We start from the raw sequence: 26,131 nt of genomic DNA on the forward strand, positions 1-26,131 counted from the left end.
ACCAAGGCGTCTGGGCTTTTCTTGATCCAGCCAGTAGAAAATCTTTGCGGGCAAAATCGATCAGCAAGGAGCACATAGTCAGCATACAAAGGTTCACTCTCGTCTGGACACACTGTTCTACCGCTTCCTGTTGTTAGTGCTGATATGCTTATATAGCCGCTTTGTCTTGTGACAATGAAGTGTGCACATTGAAGTGACATCGTTCTGTATTATGGTGAGATGATTGCTTCCTGCTTGATTACGCTGCATTTACATGATTGCAGTTACGTACTTTTTCAGATTGTCGAACATTTGATTTATTTTCGCGAGATATTTAACGTGGGAACCGTCAGCTCTTTGTTCGAGTTCACAACTTCGTCTCAACACGTGGGAGTCAATATCCCATTTTTATTCAATCATCCGAGCTTTATACGTGTGATATCTGTCCTTTCGGAAATGATATACTCAGTGCGGATGCACTCTTTTTCGACCTCTTTCGAGGTTCAGGTGTAGCTGAGAGCAACGAGGATAACGGACAGGGGACACTAAGTATGTTGCGTGCAACTTACGGGAAATTGAGCTGGCTGCGAAGCGTACTCGGATGATTAAGACGGCCGCTCTTAATAAGTGGGAAACTAGGGTTCGGGTGCCGATCTGGCACAAATTTTCATTTATCGTCATTGGATTTATTTCACTGCCAAATTGCAGTTGATGTCGGAATTCCTCTTTAATCATCCGAGTTTTTAATTTGTTTAGCTCGTTACTCTTCCACTCAATGAATAATATTTCTGATGTTAATGTTAACACATTGAAGTAAAAAAAAATTCGCGAATACATTTGTCTAAGTAACATATCTAAGTGTTGAACAAAGTAAGATCGCAGGTTAATATAAGTGCGAGATAAGCCATTGCAAATGTGAAATTCTGGTAAAATGTGAGCATGCAAAGGTGCATGTATTGTGTGGTAGAGGTGCCGATGTCGGTTTGTGGGAGGGAGTTGGGAGTTCCACGCCTGTTGCACTTCGTCGGCCAATACAGTGACGGTTGACGCTGCTGGTGGATGACGCTGGAGTTGTCGTCCGACGATGTCCCGTATGTGCTCCGATTAGAAACAGATGTGGTGATCGAGCAGGCCGAGGCAACATGTCGACACCCTGCAGAGCATGTCGGATTCCACAGCGGTATGCGGCCGACCGTTATCCTGCTGGATGGAAGCACAACGGCTCGGATCACCAGTTTGACGTACAAATTAGCAGTTGTGGTGCTTCAGATAAGCACGATAGTGCTCCTCCTGTCATACGAAAGCGCACACCGGACCATAGATCCAGGTGTAGGTCCACTGTGTCTAGCACGCAGACAGGTTGGTTGCAGGACCTCAACTGACCTCCTTCTAACCGACACACGGCCATCACTGGCACCGAGGCAGAACCAGCTTCCATCAGAAAACACAACAGACCTCCACCCTGCCCTCCAGTGAACTCTCGCTTGACACCACTGAAGTCGCAAATGGCGGTGGTTTGGGGCCAGTGGAATGCGCGCTACATGGCGTCCGGCTCAGAGCTCTCGTTGAAGTAGCCAATTTGTAACAGTTCGTTGTGCCACTGTGGTGGGAAATGATGCTCAAATTGATGCTGCAGATGCAGTACAATGCGCCAGAGCTATACGCCGAACACGATGATCTTCCATCTCGGTAGAGACACGTGTCCGTCCAGAGCCCGGCCTTCTTGCGACCATAGATTCTCGTTACCATCGCTGCCAGCAGTCATGTACAGTGGCCACATTCCTGTCAAGTCTTTCTGCAGTACCGCAGAAGAAACATCCCGCTTCTCTTAATCTATTACACGACCTCGTTCAAACTCAGAGAGGTGTAGAGAATGGCGTCTCTGTCGTCTTAAAGGCATTCTTGACTAAGATGAACTCACCACGTCCAATCTGAAAGATAACTAACGCTCACGACCGTTATAACTTGTATTTGAAGCAAACCTGATTTGGACTCGTAGTGGCGCTACTAGCTCCACTCTTACGTGACTGGCGCGAAATTTGAATAGGCATCATCTTTCAGATGCAGAAACACACCCACCAGCTTTTGTTTGTCACCAACTCCTTCTTGGCGTTGGGATTTTTTTTCGTTAGTGTATGACGATTTTCTTTGCCTGTTTTGTATGGCAGGCCGTGTTAAGAGGCGTGGTCCGTCAAATGGGATTTGTACGTGAAGCACTAGTTTTTGTATTCAATTTCTGAACATAATACAAGTGCTCACATAATATGGGATTCTTACGAACTTATCTATCACTTTTCTGGTCTTTATTGAAGATAACCTTTCACGTGTTCTGTATCTCTACATGTATTCACTTAACAATTACGCCCTCGGACATACTACTTTCGCTTTAACTACATTTAAAGCCGAGAGGAAATAAATTGCCTTCAGCGGTGACGATTATTTTATTTTAAATGAAATTTTCAGCTATGCAGGTAAGCTCGTGTTGGCATCGAACCTCAAGATACGTGGTTGCGTAGATGGAGACCTGAAGACAAAATTGTGCTATCACACTAGCCCAAATTTTTGCCATTTACTGGGTGTGCAAACACATCTGCGTCCTACGAATTACATCTATAAGATCTAATTCAGATATACAAACAGTGAGAAGCTGTGCGACATCTACTCTATGGATTATGGATTTAGTTTTGTCTTAATTCCTGTTATACCCATTTAATTATTCCGTTGCGCTCTGAGGAAGTTCTTGCATCTACGAAATTTAAAAACAAAATTAGTCAGTTGAGATTTATTCACTTATGGTTTATATTTCATGAAACATTCAGTATTTCAGTGCATTAAATACCAGGGTCATAGTCACTTATGAGCTCACAGGTTAAAGTATAAAGTGTACAAGACTTTTCCGGTTCACTAACTAATTCTGAAACTAACATAACGATATATGCACAGCTTGATCACAGATCAGCCGAAAAATGTGATATAATGCTTTAGCCTTTTTTTAAGTGTTTAAATAGGAATAATTTATCTTCCACCCAGTCACTCCCTTAACACTGATTTTAAATGAATATAGAAGGCCGTGCCTTAATCAATCCTTCAGTATCCGAATTCGCAATGAAACCATCTCGTTTGACTGCAAAACTTCATAAATTTTCAGAGTTATTGATATTAGAGAACACTGAAACACTATGTGAACTTATCAATAAGGCTTATAAAATAAACAGATGACTGTAAGCAGCATACAGACTAACACCTACAGCAGGTGTCACACTCCCGTCAGTACCCGCGTCCCAAAGCGAACAAAAAATCTCAGTTATACATCAGAAATACTTAGTTGTGCTTTACAGAATTTATTTACATTTTTCGTAGCAAATTACGTTATGGAAAACTAATTTGCGATCTTGAAATCGCAATTTTTTATTCGCTGTTAGGCTGTGATCATTACCCGCCCGGACAGTGCTCTCATGGCGCAGCCACGGTAAATGTCAATACCATTCGAGCGCGCCATAAACTAGGATTATTTTGTGAAATGTTGTATGCTGCGGACGTTGACGTTGCCCTCCTTCAGGATGTGCATGTTGCAACTTTTTGTGGTCCCGATGGATTTACGGTACACGTCTCCCATGCTTCTCCTTCTGCTGGTAGTGGGATGGCGATCCTATTACGTGACGGTATCCTCGCTCCTGCAGTTGCCTATCTCCCGAATGCCAGAGACGTGGCTCTCACTTTTGGTGGATTCAGGTTCATCAACGTCTGTGTGCCATCTGGTTCGGGTAGCCGCCGCGAACGTCCCATTGCCTTCTCCGAGGCGGTCACACCTCTCTTCCTAGGTCGGCAAAATGCCTTGATCGTAGGAGGCTACTTCGACTCCATCCAGGCACCCAAAGACCAGCTGCCGTGTCACGCTCCGTGGGCGGCGCTAGCTGGAGTTGTCCAGTACTTCGAACTTGTGGTCTCTCGGGAGAACGATCACGGTGATCATCCGGGGCCTACGATTTCACTAGCCATTCCGCTAGTCGCCTCGATCGTGTTTATATCTACCGCGATATTGTCGGTGGGATGCAGGTTGCTGAAGTCTGGCTCGTTGTGTTCTCTGACCGTAACGCACATATCTTCACCCAACTGCCAGTAGCTCATCGACACCACGCGGACAGCCTGTCGTCGATGCTGCGACGCATATCAGTCTGCCCTGTCATGGTGGGTCCTCCGTACAGAGCCTTCCCTCTGCAAGGCTTTGGTCGGTTACGGAAGGGAGGTCGCTGCGTGGCGGCGACCAGTCCAGGATTTCTACTTCACCATTCTCCGGGAATGAACTATGATATCGTATTCACCAGAATGTCAGGCGACGGTGAATCGTGTCACGGCACAACTCACTATCCTTTCTAAACGACCCCGTAAAGGAGCTACGGTCAGGGTTAGCGCAGGAGTGTCCCTGTGCCACCCGATAGTGGAGCGGCGACCATTAATGTTCTTACGACTGAGGATGGGCGGCGTTTAGATACCCAACACAATACAGGGTTTGCCTTCCACGCACATCAGGTTACGCTGTAATCTGCACAACGTCACCACGTGCCAAAATTACGGCGGTCTCCCGACTCTCCTTTGGCTCGGTTCCTGGCGATGCAACGTTGGATCTGCTTGCCGACGTCACGGAGGCCGAAGTCCAGAACGATATCCAGGTGGATTCTACGAAAGAGTCGCCCGGCCCTCACAGCCTCTCACAAGAGTTTTATCGGACATTTCGTCCCCTACTGGCGCTGGTGTGGACGGAAATTTGTCGGGACTTTATGTCGCCTAACGTGCAGCTTCCAGACGGTTACCCCGAGAGTCTTCTCTTTCTGTCACAAGCCTCAGGGTACATCACCGATATACGATTCTCGCCCCTTAATATTGCCCAACAGTGACACGAAGATGCCGGCCGTGGTGGCTTCAGTCCGGAACCGCGCGACCGCTACGGTCGCAGGTTCGAATCCTGCCTCGGGCATGGATATGTGTGATGTCCTTAGGTTAGTTAGGTTTAAGTAGTTCTAAGTTCTAGGGGAGTGATGACCTCAGATGTTAAGTCCCATAGTGCTCAGAGCCGTTTGACACGCTGTTGGCTGCGCGGCTTAAACAGACGGTCCAGAACGTGGTTCCCCTCATCAAACCCCTTTCGGAGCAGCCAGTAACACCCTTTCTGCTTTCCGTCACCATCGAGACATAATCTTTCTAGCTCACGCTCGTCGTGTACCTGGATTTTTGTCCGCTCGTGACTTCAGCCAGCGTTCGATCGGGTCGACCATCACTGCCTGGAAAGGATACTCTGCAATATGGGACACTCTGAGACTACCGTCGACATCGTAATGCGTCTCCTTGGCCGGACGACAACCTGTGTACTCTACAATGGCCGTCTCACCCCACGCAACTTGATCCGTGGTTCGTTGCGTCAGGACTGCCTGTTCTCTGCACTGTTGTATGCTTTCGCCGTGGAATCGTTGCTCTGCGGTCTCAATCAACGTCTGTCTGAGATGTCTCTCGGTGTCGCATTCGAGGTAGCGTACAAAATACGAAGGGATATCCAAAAGAACCAGAATAACATTGCCGTGGGAGGAGCTTGTGTGGTACGTATTTCTGCCACTAGGCGTGTATAGCGCAACTCATTGCCAGTTCAGTGCCGCCTGTGTTATCGCCCTGGCTTGTTCTTTTCATTTGCAGTGATTGTCTTTGCTAGCACTGTTTTGTTCTTGTTTCGTTTTTTATGATGAAAAGTTTAAGTGAACGACGTGCAGCTGTGAAATTATGTTTTCTGCCCAGTAAAAATGCCGCTGAAACTGTTTTAACGTTGAAAACAGCTAACCAAGATGACACTCTGTCGACAGGCAATTGATCAACTGTCAGAGACTAGAGGGTTATCCTAGAATTTGGTTGAGCGAGTTTTAAAGGAATATTTGGACAGACAAAAAATTTCGATATTTGTGGTAACTCCTATGGGACCAAACTGCTGAGATCGTCGGTCCCTAGGCTTACACACTACTTAATCTAACTTAAACTGACTTACGCTAAGGACAAGACACACACCCGTGCCCAAGGGAGGACTCGAACCTCCGACGGGGGAAGTCGCGCGAACCGTGGCAAGGCGCCGTAGACCGCACGGCTACCCCGCGCGGTTTGGGCAGACAGGAGATTGGTTCTTCCAGCACAACAACGCACTTGCACACACAGCCATCTCTGTTAGACAGCTTTTGGCTAAAAATGACAGAATTCAGCTGCCCCACGCACCTTACTCGCCTGACCTAGCTCCGTGCAACTTTCTCTTATTTCCATTCATGAAAAGGAGCATGAAAGGACACCAATTTGACAGCACTGAAGATGTCAAGAAAAAAACGAGGGAGTAGCTGTCAGCCGTTTCTAAAGATGACTACAAAAAATGTTTCGAACAGTGAAGGCACCGGTGGGACAAATGTATTAGTTGTAATGGAGATTCTGTTGAAGGGGATAAGGTTGTTTCGTAAACAATTTGAAAATATATAGTTTTTAAAAAAGAATTCCGATTTCTTTGGGTACCCCCTCGTGTATCTTTAATACTCATTTGGTAAATTTATATGTTCATATGTGTATTTGTGTTACTCTTATAGTACATTTGTTACAGATCATATGAGATTTACACATGACATATTCGGTACATTATTTGTGGCTCTTTGACTTCGTTCTTTCTACATGTTGTATGCATGACATTTGTGTTGTCTGTAAGATAAAACCTTATCTAAGTTTAGTAACCAGCTGCGTTATTTTCATTACAGGTGTTATTTTATCCAAGCTTAATAGACAAGTATATCATTCAAATTATACATATTCCTCAAAACATCTCTGTACACATTGCTGGTCACGCAAAATGCAGCACCAAGAAGGATCGGAGATATCACAGCCAAAGCAGCGCCATGTGAAGTAAGGAAGATGATGAAATCAGCACCGAGTGCTGCCGCCATTGCTGCCTATAATCAAAGAGGCTCTCGATGAGTTGCTGGAGTATGTCAGTTCCATATATTGCCAAAGCTGGTCTGCTGTATCCCAGGCCAGTCATTCTGCAGTTTTCGATAGTCGAGGGATTGGGAGACCAAGGTATCAATGCAATCCGATGGGTGACGACGAAGGTTCCAACATTTCAGAGATGTAACGCTGGCCGGTTAGTGTACGGCAAAACGCACTGGGAGGAGGGGGGGGGGCAAAAATGGAATCCAATACCACCTCTAACCGTAATACTGGGTACAGGAGTAGTATGGCGAAGCATAAGCAACAGTCTCTCCCCACGGTGTCTCCAGACTATAATCTGACTATAGTGGTGGTGCAGGCAGAATCGGGAATCGTCGATAAAATCAGTGCCGTCCCATTTAGTTGTCCATGTCTGTCGTTCATCGCACCATTGCCGACGCAAACGGCTGTGGCGTTGGCTCAGTGGTAAACGAAGCAATGGACGCCTTGCGGACAGTCCTCTCTCCTGCAAACGACGTCGTACGGTACACTTGGACACTGCTTGTTCCGCAACTGACCTGATTTGTTATGATATGGTTCGTGATGTGGCGGAACGATCTATCACATCCATGCGCGCAATATGTCTTTCATCAAGTGTAGTGTCCGCAGCTCGTTGTCTAGTGGTGAGCGCTGCTACCTCTGGATCACGTGGTCCCAGGTTAGATTCCCGTCCGGGTTGGGGATTTTCTCTGCCGGGGACTGGGTGTTTGTGTTGTCCTCATCATTTCGTCATCATCATCATCATCATTCGTGACAGTGGCTAGATTGGATTGGGTAAAAAAATTGGACTCTGTACAAATTGAGACTTTGTACGGTCGCTGATGACGGCGCAGTTGAGCGCCCCACAAACATCATCATCATCATCATCATCATCATCACGTGTAGTGGTGCAACGAGGTATGTACTGTCGGCCCCGTAGGTCCAACGTTTCCTCCTGCATCCAGTGAGTATAGATCCACGTCACACGTGCTTCGTTCCGTTCGACAGGATCACTGATTCCTCCGAATGATAACCAGCAGTCCGTGTAGGCAACTATTCTTCCTTTGTAGAATTCCGAAACGTGCTCGAAAGACGCTCACTGTCTTCTACGTATTATACCGAAGCTGCATACGCAAAACAACCGTACGAAAGAACGATTCCAGTACGTCGACACGGTCGCCCGTTCCCCCTTTATACAGTACCCGTAGGCGGAGCTACTGCCACCCGTGGTGTGCGCCTGCACTGAAGTGCTAATCATGTGAATCTCTCGTCGCCGCAAACGCATGCTGCAAATTTCAACTGCTTTGGATGTTTCCTTCAGGGTGTTGCATTTTGGGTGGCTAGCAGTGTATATTAAAATGAAAATTGATCCATTCCTGTAGTGCTTAATTTAGTCTTATCGTACATCTAGGTCTGTAAATTAATCTCACTATTTACATCAGTTTCAGCATCTGTGCCTCTTTCTGTGTCTGTGTCATTCCCCCTGCTCCAGTGTTCGTCTTTTTGCGCTTATTTGTGTATGTATTTATCCTTGTTTGTATAATTCTTGAGGCATACGTGACACATTATCGGTTATGTCATTCAGTATGCTCCAATCGCCCGGCTGTCGTAGATTTTGTCCTATGCTGTCACATTCAGTTCGGGGTCGTGTGTGTGTGAGTCTGTCACAGTGTAAAGTGACATGTTCAGAAGTTCCCAGTTCTCCGCAAGTGCACGTGGATGTTCGGCTGAGACCAAATCGATGGTGTTCTGGGTATGGACCGAGGCCCTCGAGGAAATGGACTATGTCACGTGCGGGCTCTATATGTTTTAGCTTCAGTCGTTCCTCGATCTATGGGAAAAAGGTGTGGACGCGACGGCCCTTTTTTGTCGTGTCCCATTCTCTTATCCAGATATCATTTCGCCAGCGGTTTACTTAGCTCTTTTCTGCGATGTCCTCTTCTATAATTTCAGATACCTTGTCCCGTCCGCTTTTTTTCAACCAGTACACTGCTGCACTTTGACGGATGGTGATTTCAATGGGACACACGCCCATTACCACGCATAATAGCTCTGCCGACGCTGTGCTGCAGGCCCCGACATTCTGAGCAGAACACTTCTTTGGCAACGTCTCACAACGCGCCCAGGCGTTCGCTGCAAAGCATACTGTGGATTCGAATAGTGTGATATCGTATGTAGCTATTGTCTTTATGGGTGGCCTATATTTTGTAGTGTTTAGTATCGCTAATTTGTATATTATTGTCATTGCTTGTCGTCAATGTGTAAACCTAGATATCTTGTAATTCTTTTGTGTTGGAAGGTTGTGGTGTTTAGCTTGATGCTGGGGTTTCTTTTAAGTTCTCCTTTCAGTAGTAAGTACACCGTTTTATTTGCTGCAATTGTTGGTTTATTGTTGTTACACCATTCATTGATGTCTGCGAGGAGCTGCGTAGTCTTTTGTTCTAAGTGTCTTCTTGAGTTTCCCGATACCACTAGGGGCAAATTATCAGCGTACGCTACTATCCCTTTTGCTTTATCATCTCTGTCTAGGTTGTCCATCATTCTGTAAACTTGTCCTGGCAAAATTGTCCCAACGGTCCTGCCTTGTTTTTTTGTAATTCGTCTTTGTATCGTCTTTTGTCTTCAAGGTATTATTGCTGCCTGATTTCTTGTGTTGTCTTTGCTCTTTGGTAGTATCGTCTTCTATCTTGTGAGTCCTTCCTTAGTTTTGTTACTAATGTCGACCACGGTATAGTTTGTTTACTTATGCCATTGTTTTGCGGTATTTCAGCGATTTGAGCTCTCTGTAGTAGATCAGTTAATATGAGTGTTTTGTAATCAATACTTTCTCGAGTGTTGTGCAAGGGGAGTTCTTCTATAATTTTTTGGTGTCTGGTAGTCTGCCCCTTCAGCACCAATCGCGGGTGTTGTTTAGTGATTGTGTTTGTGTTTATGTGTGTAACCGTGTGTATAATTGGTTCAAATACACTCCTGGAAATTGAAATAAGAACACCGTGAATTCATTGTCCCAGGAAGGGGAAACTTTATTGACACATTCCTGGGGTCAGATACATCACATGATCACACTGACAGAACCACAGGCACATAGACACAGGCAACTGAGCATGCACAATGTCGGCACTAGTACAGTGTATATCCACCTTTCGCAGCAATGCAGGCTGCTAATCTCCCATGGAGACGATCGTAGAGATGCTGGATGTAGTCCTGTGGAACGGCTTGCCATGCCATTTCCACCTGGCGCCTCAGTTGGACCAGCGTTCGTGCTGGACGTGCAGACCGCGTGAGACGACGCTTCATCCAGTCCCAAACATGCTCAATGGGGGACAGATCCGGAGATCTTGCTGGCCAGGGTAGTTGACTTACACCTTCTAGAGCACGTTGGGTGGCACGGGATACATGCGGACGTGCATTGTCCTGTTGGAACAGCAAGTTCCCTTGCCGGTCTAGGAATGGTAGAACGATGGGTTCGATGACGGTTTGGATGTACCGTGCACTATTCAGTGTCCCCTCGACGATCACCAGTGGTGTACGGCCAGTGTAGGAGATCGCTCCCCACACCATGATGCCGGGTGTTGGCCCTGTGTGCCTCGGTCGTATGCAGTCCTGATTGTGGCGCTCACCTGCACGGCGCCAAACACGCATACGACCATCATTGGCACCAAGGCAGAAGCGACTCTCATCGCTGAAGACGACACGTCTCCATTCGTCCCTCCATTCACGCCTGTCGCGACACCACTGGAGGCGGGCTGCACGATGTTGGGGCGTGAGCGGAGGACGGCCTAACGGTGTGCGGGACCATAGCCCAGCTTCATGGAGACGGTTGCGAATGGTCCTCGCCGATACCCCAGGAGCAACAGTGTCCCTAATTTGCTGGGAAGTGGCGGTGCGGTCCCCTACGGCACTGCGTAGGATCCTACGGTCTTGGCGTGCATCCGTGCGTCGCTGCGGTCCGGTCCCAGGTCGACGGGCACGTGCACCTTCCGTCGACCACTGGCGACAACATCGATGTACTGTGGAGACCTCACGCCCCACGTGTTGAGCAATTCGGCGGTACGTCCACCCGGCCTCCCGCATGCCCACTATACGCCCTCGCTCAAAGTCCGTCAACTGCACATACGGTTCACGTCCACGCTGTCGCGGCATGCTACCAGTGTTAAAGACTGCGATGGAGCTCCGTATGCCACGGCAAACTGGCTGACACTGACGGCGGCGGTGCACAAATGCTGCGCAGCTAGCGCCATTCGACGGCCAACACCGCGGTTCCTGGTGTGTCCGCTGTGCCGTGCGTGTGATCATTGCTTGTACAGCCCTCTCGCAGTGTCCGGAGCAAGTATGGTGGGTCTGACACACCGGTGTCAATGTGTTCTTTTTTCCATTTCCAGGAGTGTAGCTCTGAGCACTATGGGACTTAACATCTGAGGTCATCAGTCCCCTAGAACATAGAACTACTTAAACCTAACTAACCTAAGGACATCACACACATCCATGCCCGAGGGAGGATTCGAACCTGCGACCGTAGCGGTCGCGCGGTTCCAGACTGTGGCCCCTAGAACCGTTCGGCAACCCCTGCCGGCAGTGTGTATAATTTGTACATTGTTAGCGCTATGTGTTGCTCTGTCATGTACTTGCCAGTCAGCGATATGTGTTAGAGATAATCTGTTTGCTAATGGAATGTCTGTGTTACTGATACCTCGAGCATTTCCACAGCACGTGCCAGAGTGCTGAATATTTGCTAATGTCCGCGAGGATGAGAGCAGTCTTTTGCCTCTGCAGAAACCTGCTGTTTCCCTAACTGAGTTTGCAAAGAGTTCAGTCTCATATGAGTACTATGCGTATAATTATATTACTATCCACTATTCCCTCCCAGTGTAATTTTTGCAGTTACGAAGTGTTCAGAACATGGTTGAGTTATTTTTGTCTTTCTGATTCGTGTGTTTGTTACACCGATTACTGCTTTTACCCTTGTAATTGTCATATATTGTTGTGAGAGATCAGGTATTTTACCGTCACGTATGTGTGGTTCCTGTAAACAAACGTCATCCGCCTGTACTCCGTCCAGCTCAGTACTAACAAGATGGCTGCCGAGCCGGTAGCACCGTGATGTGCCGGGGGGCCTCATCCGAGATGTGCAGGAGGCCCTGGCGGCGATAGAGAGCACTGGGTGCACCCGACTGCGAATTGTTGCTCATGTCGGCACCAATGACTCCTGCCGTCTGGGTTCAGAGGTCATCCTCAGTTCGTACAGGCGGTTGGCGGAATTGGTGAAGGCGGAAAGCCTCGCTCACGGGATGGAATCTGAGCGAACTATTTGTATTATCGTTCCCAGAACCGATCGCGGTCCTCTGGTTTGGAGCCGAGTAGAAGGCTTAAACCAGAGGCTCAGACGATTCTGCGGAGATCTGGGGTGCAAATTTCTCAACCTCCGCTATCGGGTGGAGAAATGTAGGGTCCCCCTGAATAGGTCAGGCGTGCACTACACGCCGGAAGCGGCTACAAGGGTAGCGGAGTACGTGTGGAGTGCATGTGTGGGTTTTTTAGGTTAGAGAATTCCCTCCCTAGGCCCGACAAGACGCCTCCTGAGACGCGGCAAGGTAGGAGTAGGCAAAATGCAACAGGGAATAACAATATTAATGTGCTAATACTAAACTGCAGGAGCGTCTATAGAAAGGTCCCAGAACTGCTCTCATTAATAAACGGTCACAATGTCCATATAGGGACAGAAAGTTGGCTGAAACCAGACGTAAACAGTAATGAAATCCTAAACTCAGATTGGAATGTATACCGCAGAGACAGGCTGGACAGTGAAGGGGGAGGCGTGTTTATAGCGATAAGAAGTGCAATAGTATCGAAGGAAATTGACGGAGATCCGAATAATAATTTGGGTGAAGATCACGGTTAAAGCAGGCTCAGACATGGTAACTGGATGTCTCTAAAGGCCACCTGGCTCAGCAGCTGTTGTGGCTGAGCACCTGAAGGATAATTTGGAAAATATTTCGAGTAGATTTCCCCACCATGTTATAGTTCTGGGTGGAGATTTTAATTTGCCGGATATAGACTGGGAGACTGAAACGTTCATAAAGGGTGGCAGGGACAAAGAATCCAGTGAAATTTTTTAAAGTGCTTTATCTGAAAACTACCTTGACAGTTAAACAGAGAACCGACTCGTGGTGATAACATATTAAACCTTCTGGTGACAAACAGACCCGAACTGTTTGAAACAGTTAACGCAGAACAGGGAATCAGCGACCATAAAGCGGTTACTGCATCGATGATTTCAGCCGTAAATAGAAATATTAAAAAAGGTAGGAAGATTCCCAACGTTTCGTCTCCGACTGTTTATGTGGGTACCACTAAAAGAACTGTTTCTAAACGTTTGGAAGAGCACAAGGGAAATTGTAGAAGAGGAGAAACAGACCTATCAGCTGTTGCGGAGCATGCTTTCCAGCCAGGGAACCACAATATTCGTTTCGAGGAGACGCAAGTACTAGCGGCCACAAGCGGGTATTACGAAAGGCTATACAGGGAGGCAATCGAAATCGCTAAACACCCAAATAATTTCAACCGAAAGGAGGAGGTCGTGAAATTAAACGGTATATGGATGCCGGTGTTAAAGAAGATGTGTACCACCCGTCCACTACTGGGTGATGGCAACGGCGATCGACGGCGACGGACAGCGGCCAATTGCACTGACGTTTTCAAAACACGTGACGTCACGCCGCGGCGCGGGAGCGCGCGGACATGGAATTTAGCGGCAGTCAGTAGCGAGCCAGTGGGTGTGTTGGACCTTCCACCGAGCTACGGACCCCCTTGATGATGTCTCCCGCAGTCGGAGACGAAACGTTGGGACGTGACACAGAATTCATCAACCGACCACGGCATAACTGCCCGGATAATTATAATGGACATGATATTTCCGGCCGTGAAAGTCTACATTTTAGTACTAATTATAATCTTTTAATAGTCATCTTACGACAACTGGTGATATATATATAAGAAGAGAATTTCGATAAAAAGAAATAAATCAGTTTATATTTAGACATTTATTTTAACATTGATCATTGTTCCGTTAAAATTTCAGCATATTAAACTTGATTCATAACTAAACTGGTGCCTTATTTAGGATTGTGAAAATGTGAGTTTGTAATCTTACGAAACACATCAAATATGGAGCCAAGATTAGGAGACTGCATACAACACTGCATTCATAAAATAACACACGAACATATGCAAGAGGAAATTAACCACAACCAACCGATTCAATTTTCACCCAAAGAACTTACAGTCGTAGCACAATCCTGTCCATCATGAAATTACGACACAGGTATACTAAATTCATAATAATTGTCTGTGAAATCTTCTCGAAAGGAATAGCGGAGGGCTACTTTGATGATTACAGCACATGCTTCACGTGGTCAACTTGGTTTACACAAAGAGTGTAACTTCGCAATAATTTTGATATTTAAAATAAATTACATCGAAACGCAATTTACAAAAGAAAGGTTACTATCGTCATACTATTAACCTGATGGGTCAAACAATAATATAAGCACGTGGTAATGGTCTCACAAAGTACACCCCACGTGGGTTGCTACATAAAGAAAAGTTGCTATATCGAAAAATTTTGCCAAGACGAGACGTTATAATCTCATGCACATTCGCATTTAAGATTGATGATCTTAGTTAAAGTTACATAGCATCAACACGTGGTTCCACTTTGCTCACAAAGTAGTGACAAAGCAACTATTAGAAGATATTCTGGACTTCACACTCGAATTACACTGCGTTGCAATTTAAGATAACGTAAGATATTTTAGATATAAACCTGAAACAAAGGTGATTAAATTTTCAGTTAGGCTGAACTTAAGAAATCCATTGTCCTACGGACTTAGCAGACGCACTTGGCCGGAGATCTTACCACTTCAGACGCTCGCCGCGGACAGACTGGCGTGGGCCCCTACCGAGGGTGCCTCACAGATACAAACGGAAGTGACCAGACAGGCAGCTTCCTATACTAACGTGACAAGGGACAGACAGGACCATACCAAGAATAGAAACCTCTTTACTTTTAGAAAGCGTAACTACCTGTTCTGACGTTGGTCCTACTGTTTGCAACGATGCAACGATGCAAATACATTTGCTCATTCATCCTTTCACACAGAAGGGAAGGGGGATGACAGTATCTTATCATATACACTATATAAAAGAATGCGGATGTAGGCTCCATATGAGACTGTGTGACATCAATTACATATAAACAGTGTTTTAAAGTGTAGTAGTGTGACAGATCGTTCTTGTTTATACGTAAAAGTAGCACGTTCCACTGCTCAGTCTCCTCCCAGATAGAGTCAGAAACATCACAGTAAATTTAGAAGTGGAATGTATGCCGTAAATGACAACAGATTTAAGAAATTAATATGAAAGGAATTCAAAAGAGACCTTTCAACTGAAGCGCCAAAGAAACTGGTATAGGCACGTATATTCTGTTATATTGCTAGAGATGGCCGAAATGCACGCTATAAGCTCACGCAGGATGGCGTGAGGTCTGAAACAAGATACGTAATGAATGCTATAAAGAAAAGTACGTAGCTTCTGGAATACTTAACTTTAATCCATCATTTGTATACATCGTTCTTGATGAGACATGCTTCATACGATAACTATCAATTGCTATGGCGCCTTGCTAGGTCGTAGCCATTGACTTAGCTGAAGGCTATTCTAACTATCTGCTCTGCAAATGAGCGAGGCTTCGTCAGTGTGCATCGCTAGCTAAGTCGTCCGTACAACTGGGGCGAGTGCTAGTACGTCTCTCGAGACCTGCCGTGTGGTGGCGCTCGGTCTGCGATCACTGACAGTGGCGACACGCGGGTCCGACATGTACTAATGGACCGCGGCCGATTTAAAGCTACCACCTAGCAAGTGTGGTGTCTGGCGGTGACACCACATATTCAAATACCGAGATATGTAAACAGTCAGAATACGGCGCTGCGGTCGGCAACGCCTGTATAAAGCAACAAGTGTCTCTCGCAGTTGTTAGATTTTTTACATCTGCTACAATGACATGTTATCAAGGTTTAAGTGAGTTTGAACGTGGTGTTATAGTCGGCGCATGAGCGATGGGACACAGCACCTCCGAGGTAGCAGTGAAGTGGGCATTTTCCCGTACGACCATTTCACTAGTCTACCGTGAATATCAGGAATCCGGTAAACATCAAATCGTAGCGGTCCGAAAAAGATCCTGCAAGAACGGGACCAACGACGAATGAAGAGAATCGTTCAGCGTAACACAAGTGCAACCCTTCCGCAAATTACTGCAGATTTCAGTACTGGGTAATCAACGAGTGTCAGCGTGCGAACCATTCAACGAAACATCATCGATATGGGCTTTCGGAGCCGAAGCCCCACTCGTGTACCCTGGATGACTGCACGACAGAAAGGTTTACGCCTCGCCTGGGCCAGTCAAAACTGACAATGGACTGTTGATGACTGGAAACATGTTGCCTGTCTCGTTTCAAATTGTATTGAGCGGGTGAGTGAGCAAAGGTTTGGAGACAACCTCATGAATCCCTGGACCCTGAATGTCAGCAGGGGACTGTTCAAGCTGGTGGAGGCTCTGTAATGGTGTGGGGAGTGTGCAGTTGGAGTGTTGTGGGACCGCTGATACGTCTAGACACAACTCTGACAGGTGAAATGTAAGTAAGCATCCTCTCTGATCACCTGTATCCATTCATGTCCATTGTGCATTCCGACGGACTTCTTCAATTCCAGCAGGACAATGCGACACCCCACACGTCCAGAATTGCTACAGAGTGGCTCCAGGGACACTCTTCTGGGTTTAAACACTTCCGCTGGCCGCCAAATTCCCCAGACATGAATATTATTGAGCATATCTGGGATGCCTTGCAACGTGCTGTACAGAGGAGATCTCCACCCACTCGTTCTCTTACGGATTTATGGACAGTCTTACAGGATTCTTGGTGTCAGTCCCTCCAGCACTACTTCAGACATTAGTCGAGTCCATGTAAGGTCGTGTTGCGGCACTTCTGCGTTCTCTAGGGGGCCTACATGATATTAGGCAGGTGTGCCAGTTTCTTTGGCTCTTCAGCGTACTTCGTACAGTGAAGAATTTTAGACGTGTGTCACATTTTTTGACTTTGGCGTTTCCGTCCCCACGTTTAAGCGTAGACGCTGAAGAAAACTGCTTGGTGCGAGCTGGCGGCAAGCCACAGCGAGTCCCAGTAGTTGCAGCGCCACATGCTTAGGATGAGAAAATGACTCACGTAATATGGGTGCAGTGAGACGAAGTAATTCTGCCCATGTGGCAACACCAGTTAAACACTTAGATTCGTCAAATGCAGACAAGATCGCTGTTGTTGATGACAACTTGGCTGAATCTGTGAGAGAATTAAGACGGAAGAGGGCATCCACTGCAAACTCAGCCAATGTACGAAATAAAATAGGGGCGCTTGCTCTTACACAATGTAAACTAGAAGACCAAAAGGAAGAACTTCGTAAAGAGAACCACAGACTGCGGAATGAACTGGCTGTTGCCAATGCCCCAGATGCGCAGGACAGAATTTAGCACCTGGTGGCAGTTACAGCACACCTTAAAGAAGAGAACCAAAGACAGAACAGAAAGCAAGCGCGTTCCACTACTGTTCTTTTCTTCAAATCAGCAGATAATCAAGATGCAGAGACTGTAAGAGAAACCCTGACAAAGACTATCAACCCTAGACAATATAAGGAGGGGGGGGGTTGGGTGGTTTGGGGAAGGAGACCAGACAGCGAGGTCATCGGTCTCATCGGATTAGGGAAGGACGGGGAAGGAGGCCGTGCCCTTTCAAAGGAACTATCCCGGCCCTTGCCTGGAGTGATTTAGGGAAATCACGGAAAACCTAATCACAATGGCCGGACTCGGGATTGAACCGTCGTCCTCCCGAATGAGAGGCAATGTAAGATCAAAGTCAAGACCTTCAGGTCTACAGTAAATACAGTGATTCTGAAAGTGGAGCTGCAGGTGCATAAAAGAAAAGTCATAGAGAAAATTGGACAGCTAAACAACATCAAATGTGAGGAACCCAGAAAACTTAAGACACTTCTGGCTACCTATCAGGTACCTACTAAACTAACAGATAAAGACTTCCTAGAAGAACACTACAGTCGTTCACTCACCTCGGAAGATGTTCTCCGTAGTTGAGAACGAAACGTCAGGGAGAAGAAGTTCTACAGATCGACCACGGCAACTTAGCCCGGAAGTGTTTACTGGTGAAGACGCCGGCCGTGAAAGCCTACATGGAATGATACTACGAGACAAGCTTGAGTGAACATATTTCAGAGGAAGAATCTGACAAAGAAGTAGCAAAGAACTCAAAACAGGACCAAAGGGAAAGCGCACAGTTAATAAAATAACCGAGGTCTCCGCAGATTTCACCTACTCCTACTCCAAAGAGAAAGGGTCTACATTCAGTTTGAAGCACTGACCATTAAAGAATATGTAGCTGTACAAAAATGCCTCAACTGCTGGGGCCTTGAACACCCGCCTGAACGTTGTGACAAGGAGGAGGAGTGTGTCAAATGTGCAAAGTCAGGCACAAAAAGGCAGACTGTCAGGAGCAGGTAAATACCGAAACAGAGTGCGATAAAGAAGAGGGACCAGAATGACCAACATATAAACAGCTATATGAACGGCACATTCAACGCACAGAGTACATCAACAACGTTCAGTGGACATAGTAAAATAATACGTGGAAGACACATCACCCCCCCCCCCCCTCCATCATAACACCAGGCCTAAAGAAAACACTGTGCGCCAGAACACGAGCTTGGCGGTGTGTGATAGCCTGAAGGCAGAAAATGGGGCTACTGTAAACCACTGACCCAGATACCGAAACGGTGCCATCAGTATCATTATGTGCAACAGTGAAGAACAAGTACATTTATATTACAGACTACATTGATGACACGTGTATGCAGGGTGCCATTGACTACTATGTAGCTAGGCAGCTTAAACATGACGTGTTTCAATGGGCGTCCTTCCAGACTGCGATTCTTGTAGGAATGAAGGAGCTGGAAAGCGAAGCCGTCTGCAGGACAACGAAAACTCAACGAGAACACCTAAATTAGTCAAACTTGCAAATACATCAAGGCATCTAAGTATGGCATACATACACATTCACAGCATGACTATGAAACACGTCAGTCACCAGAACTACAAGTAGCACAAGAAGATTCAAACCAAACAAATACAACAATAAAGACAAGCATACGAAACAACAGCCGGCCGCGGTGGTCTAGCGGTTCTAGGCGCTCAGTCCGGAACCGCGTGACTGCTACGGTCGCAGGTTCGAATCCTGCCTCGGGCATGGATGTGTGTGATGTCCTTAGGTTAGTTAGGTTTAAGTAGTCCTAAGTTCTAGGGAACTGATGACCACAGATGTTAAGTCCCATAGTGCTCAGAGCCATTTGAACCATTTGAACGAATGCGACACCACAAAGTAGAAACTGTACATAAAACCAGTACTCTTTGTTCGTAGTGGAAGTACATATGACTCAAACAGACAGGAATCTGAGACTAAAGCAATAGGATCAGAAAAACAAGAATGTGATGCCATGAAGACAGAAACTACTAAATACAAACAATCATCAAAAACATACATAAAACGAGTACTATGCTCGGCATAGCCATCATCAAGCAACAAACATAAACAAAACTGCTACAGATACACCGATAGCAAACACAGGCAACAAACACGACCTATTACAGGACACAAACCACAGGGAACAAATAACAAAGGCAAACACGACTACCACAGAAGCACTTACGACAGACACAAATGAGCAAACCAACACATCACAAGATTCGAACAATACACGGGAACACGATAAAGGAACAAAGTTTGGCTACAGGGACCTTGAGGGGAATCTACACTTAAGCAGGCTCGAAAACGGAGATGTATTTCAATCCCCCCTACGGTTAGTAACACGACTTAATCATCCATAAGGAAATAAAACATGTTAACCAGCCACGGAACAGACGGATCGTATGGTCTTACGAGCAGAAAACCTCCCAACTGACAAATGAAAGCTCTGTAGTCTTCTGGGGGTGGTATGCACACGGATGGGAGAGGGTTTGGACCTAAATGACTTTTACAAGGACTTCGTCAGATCACAAGGGCGTGTTTACTTTGAATTTAAACAAACTGGACCTAAGAGCTTTGCATACACAAGATATCCCGCGCCGTGAAGGTCGTACAACTTAATAGTGTGGGGACTAGAATGGTGAACGAGAAACTGGTGAACTGATGATCTTCGCTGTCTTATCTCCTTAAAAATTCAGTCAACATTAGCAGACAGTGATTATGCAATGCGTATTCCCTAGTTCCGCAGCCAGCCGCTTTAAACGCACGTATGGCTCACTTTAAAGTGGACCTTCTGTCCGACTAGCAGCCTGTAACGAGCATTCGCAGCGGCGCCTTTTGTTTTTACGTTTTTGTCACTGAAAGGTGAAAGTTAGAACGTAATAATTTAATTATTTAAGAAATTTCTGGTTCAGACCGTGCCAGTGTGTAAGCTAAAGATGAAACGACCTCTAAAAATTGTGAAACTGATTATAACTCATTTATATAGCAATGTGCAAATGTCATTTGTATCTGAAAACGCCACTAAAACTGATTCATGGATGTGAGATCCTTCGATAACAACTTTTTGCAGAGCTGAAATCGCATTTCTGGCAGTACTTCACCGTTTTGAAGCTGTTTTCCCCATACCACCAGAGTACACAGACTTAATCAACTCAATATGCACTGCTGGCAGAGTTGGACTCTACAAAAACTACGGTTCGTTAGCTTCGGTACAGTACATAAATGTGGTAGTGAATGGTAGAATTACCGGTAGTATTGGTAGCATTGGTAGGGAACAAAAAAAAAAAAAAAATGAATGTGTGAAAGGGAAACAGGGAGCCGACGACTTATCGTTGTTTTTTGTTTGTACATTTTGCACGTAATTAGAACCGCACATTGTTCAGCGTTAGTCCATTGTCTATTTTATATCCTTACAAAATACGATTTGCATTTTATGAGTAATAAAAATTAACTGACCATATAACTTCTACGCTTCTATGTAACGAAAGGAATTACTTTTGATGCAATTGCAAAAATGGCTCTGAGCACTATGGGACTTAACATCTATGGTCATCAGTCCCCTAGAACTTAGAACTACTTAAACCTAACTTCCACATCACACACATCCATGCCCGAGGCAGGATTCGAACCTGCGACCGTAGCGGTCACGCGGTTCCAGACTGAAGCGCCTAGAACCGCACGGCCACACCGGCCGGCGATGCAAGTGCAATTTACATTCACTAACATAAAAAAATCTATATCATTATTGTTGTTATTTTGTACTCAGTCGAACGTTCTTCATCATGATCAAAGGAAAGAGTTTTCAGTTATTACTGATAGGCGCGAAAGTTGTTTAGCAATAACAGAAGCATGTTTTATATAAGCTCGTCCAGTTATTGAAGCGATGTGTAATATGTTTTTATTTTGCGTTCTTTTTTCTTTAAGTTTACTTTTTTTTGAGAAAATTGCGTTTTCTAGCTGTATGAGTATATGATAAATATGTATCGCTTTTTTTTAAAAAAAATTTACAACATCTCTCTGTTTCACGTAAAAAATCAACAATTTTGGAATAAAATCTGAATTAAATATTGACACTTTCAATTTGCTATAAATACAATTGCTTTTTAAATAACAGACAGGAGGATAACAACGTAGAACAAAAATTTTCCGTAGGCTATGTGGCCCTTTAAATATCCTCACTCAGTTTCTAGTCGGTTCACCATTTCCAGTTTCTAGAGGACTCTAGTAGAACACTGATCACATACGCAAACAAAGCAGTCGAAATGAGGTAACGCCCGATAGGTATACAACACACCCAACGTACAGGTAACGCTACTGCGATCTATACTGTCTATAGCTACTAGGAAAACTACCGTTATCTATGCTTACTTACTATAGTCTACGGTTTTACAACTCTTTACTTGCTGGCCATCAAACATGCAACACTAGGAAAACAGTAAATAATGCAATTTTATCCACTGTGCGTATACATTATAGTAGGAAGAATACATTACTTACATACATTTCTGAAAAAGAAACAGACACTGTTCAAAATCCACAGCTGTACGAAATACTTCGAACTTTATTCGTTGATTGCGAATCCTCGATATCAGCTGTATTAGTTATAGATCTACTACCCAACAGTGACATACGAATACATGATTAAATATGTAGCTGTTTTGATGGTACAGTGTGCTAAATTTAGTACACACAGCAGCCGCATTTCCCAGCAAACAGTGATTCTAATGTTGATTGACAGCAAGCAGAACTAAGCTTGGATGAGAGATACAGTACGTCATTTCATGCCGATTCACCACTGTAGCCGGCCGGTGTGGTCGAGCGGTTCTAGGCGCTTCAGTCTGGAACCGCGCGACCGCTACGGTCGCAGGTTCGAATCCTACCTCGGGCATGGATGTGTGTGATGTCCTTAGGTTAGTTAGGTTTACGTAGTTCTAAGTTCTAGGGGACTGATGACCTCAGACGTTAAGTCCCATAGTACTCAGAGCCATTTGAACCATTTGAACCATTTTTACCTCTATGCCGGATTTGATCAATCTTAGTGGCTGGCGAGTGGTGTAGCGCCAGTCTCTCATCAACCCATGACCAAATGTCTTCAGTGGAGAATGCTCTTTCCAGGGCGACAGTCGTGCACCCTCTATATCGAGGCAGACTGGGGCAGTACAGGCAAAATGCAATCTTTTGTTATCTTGTAGTAAGATAACACGAATGAGACCTCGAAGATGGGGCATAGCAACTGGTCTTAACACATCAGAAATGTAACGCCTGGTGTTCGAATTACCAGATATGCGAACCAGAGGCGAGCGTGTTGTGTACGCAATGACACCTCATACCGCTGGCTATCGAGCTCATTTCCTGACTCGAGGTACACGACGGAGCTGCACGATCCCGCACGGTTGAGCGAACAATACGTTTGTCCTCTCGGGTGCTAGTCGCGTCATAACGTTGATATCCTGCATGGCGTTGAGTTTGACCCTTATGAACACACAGATTCCATATTCGCCTGGCAGTCGTGGCTTCCCGATAACGCGAGCAGCAATCTCGCAGAATAATAAACCCCACTCTCGATGGGCCACGGTCCTGCCGCTGTGCAATTTCGACAGGTTCAAAAATGGTTCAAATGGCTCTGAGCACTATGGGACTCAACTGCTGAGGTCATTAGTCCCCTAGAACTTAGAACTACTTAAACCTAACTAACCTAAGGACATCACAAACATCCATGCCCGAGGCAGGATTCGAACCTGCGACCGCAGCGGTCTTGCGGTTCCAGACTGCAGCGCCTTTAACCGCACGGCCACTTCGGCCGGCTTTCGACAGGTGCTAGTAGAACTTTCTCCTTCTTTCATCAGACACAACGAGCCTTCTCACAAACAAACGACATTCCAATGACATTTCTGAACGGGAAAGCCACTGCGGCATCCTTTCTTATACATGGTGATTCACGAAGGCATTCAAATATTTTACTATGTTATTCTACAAGTAAAACTAAAGAAAAAGGTTCATGTAAACATAGGTCCGCAAATTTTTAGTAACGGTGTTACGGCCAATAAAAGATTTTGCCTGAAATTCAACAACTTTACTAATTTGAAGCCTTGGCAAAACCGTACGAGGTTAAAGAAAAGCACGATTTCCACTTTTTTGTTGTTACTGATCTGGTGAACCTAATAAAACATGTCCCAGACGTGTATCTGCAGTGGTTTTACAGAACATCCAGAGAAGCAAAGACGTAATTCCGTAAAATTTTTAATTTACTAGCTACTTGCCTCAGTTTGTTCTAGTTTTTGAAAAATGATGGTTAATAACGTTAACTGAAACTGTATGAATGTGTCAGGTAATCGGCTTTTATTAATACCATAGCACACGTGAATTCATGTTAAACCAGAAAAACAAAGCTCAGTGTTAAGGAAGTTGTACAGTGTACATACAATTTCACGATATATTAACAATAAATGTTCAAAAATGTCTCCACCGAGTTCAGTGCATTTAGCTGCACGTGTATGAACAGAGTTTGTTGCTCGTTTCAGTTTCACAAGGTTGTTCACAATGTCGTCTATTGCACTCATAATACGAGCAAGTAATGCCTCACGTGTATTGGCTTTGCCCTCATAAACTACGTCTGGGACATGTTTTATTAGATTCACCAGACCAATAAGAATAAAATAAATGGAAATCGTACTTTACTTTAACCTCGTAGTTTTGCGATGGCTTCATATTAGCGAAGTTGCTAAATTTCAGGCAAAATCTTTTATAAGCCGTAACTCCGTAACTAAACATTTGCGGACCTATGTTTATGTGAACTTTTTTATTTCGTTTTACTTGTAGAACAACATATTAAAATATTTGCATATCTTCGTGAATCACCCTGTATATATGATGCAAATGGCGCTATTTCTATCTTTTTTGTGCGGTTGTGCTGAAATGTTGATCATTTGCAGAGCAAAGCATGCCATTTTGACGCTCGTTGCATGCCTTGTTTATTGCGTTGCTATTTTATGGCCAATTCTGTAACCGTTTCAGCGTCAAGTGCTGCACTACAGAGTCACCGTTAATAATGTTCGTTGCAGTGCACGATTTTCGAGTAGCAGGTAGCACTAGTTTCCAGTAGCGTCTCACAACACGTTAAAGTGCAGTCCGCCAAAAATTCACATATATGATTACCTTTTAGATTTATTTTTTTGTTGTCGAAGCTACAATTTTCAAATAAACAACTGTGTATGGGCTATGGAGTCAAAAATCACCTGGTATCAACCGATGTTCGTTCGGGAAACGACGGATACATAGCTAATTGCGTAGCTTTATCTATTACCACAGGAAAGCTTTCCATCCATTTCTGATACACTAATGAAGCAATTTTTTTCTTCCATCCCGCAGAATTCGCAGTGTTGTAGCGATTTTCGAGTGACTGGTCCAACCCGCAGCAGATTCTGTAGTTGTCCTACGGAGTCTAGGTAACGTATTTGAGCAGGGCAGTCGAGCAAAGTCACTGGCTATTAACTGGAACTCCCGCATTTATACATCTATACTGGGTAAGTCACCTTACAGTGTACATCTACATCTACATACATGCTCCTTGCGCCACCGTATGGGGCGCGACGGAGGGTATCCTGTAGCACGACCAGTTTTTTCCTTTCCTTTTCCACTCGCAAATACAGCGAGGGAAAAACGACTATCTATAACCTTCACTACGTGCCATAATCTCTCTAATCTTATCGTCATGATTCTTATCCAATATGTACGTTGGCGGCAGTATAATCGCTCTGCAGTCAGCCTCAAATGCCGGATGTCCACATTTTCTCAGTAGTGCTCCTCAAAAAGAACGTCGCCTTCCCTCCAGGGATTCCCATTTGACTTCCCGAAGCTCCTCCGTAGACTTGCGTGTTGTTCGAACCTATCGGTAACAAATCCAGCAGCCAGCCTCTAAATTGCTTCGACGTCTTCCTTTAATCCGACCTGGTGCGGATCCCAAACACTCGAACAGTTTTCAACAACGGGTCGCACCAGTGTCCTATATGCGGCCTCCTTCACAAATGTTCCAAACATTCCTAAAACTGTCCCCATAAAACGATACCAACCATTCGCTTTCCATACTACAATCCTCAAGGATCGTGGTGGTGTGTACTTCATGTACCACTTTTACGTCCCTTCTTTCCTGTTCCAGTCATGGTGATTGGAAAGACCGACGCCCGGTAAAGCCTCCGTTGAACTCAAATCCCTCTCATTTTACCTTCTTTGTCTTTCAAGAGATATTTGTAGACAGAAGCAATATGTTTAGTGCTCACTAGTCGAACATCTACATCTACATCCATACTCCGCAAGCCACCTGACGGTGTGTGGCGGAGGGTACCTTGAGCACCTCTATCGGTTCTCCCTTCTATTCCAGTCTCGTATTGTTCGTGGAAAGAAGGATTGCCGGTATGCCTCTGTGTGGGCTCTAATCTCTCTGATTTTATCCTCATGGTCTCTTCGCGAGATATACGTACGAGGGAGCAATAAACTGCTTGACTCCTCGGTGAAGGTATGTTCTCGAAACTTCAACAAAA

This window comes from Schistocerca nitens, chromosome 3, assembly GCF_023898315.1.
Source record: "Schistocerca nitens isolate TAMUIC-IGC-003100 chromosome 3, iqSchNite1.1, whole genome shotgun sequence".
NCBI lineage: Eukaryota > Metazoa > Arthropoda > Insecta > Orthoptera > Acrididae > Schistocerca > Schistocerca nitens.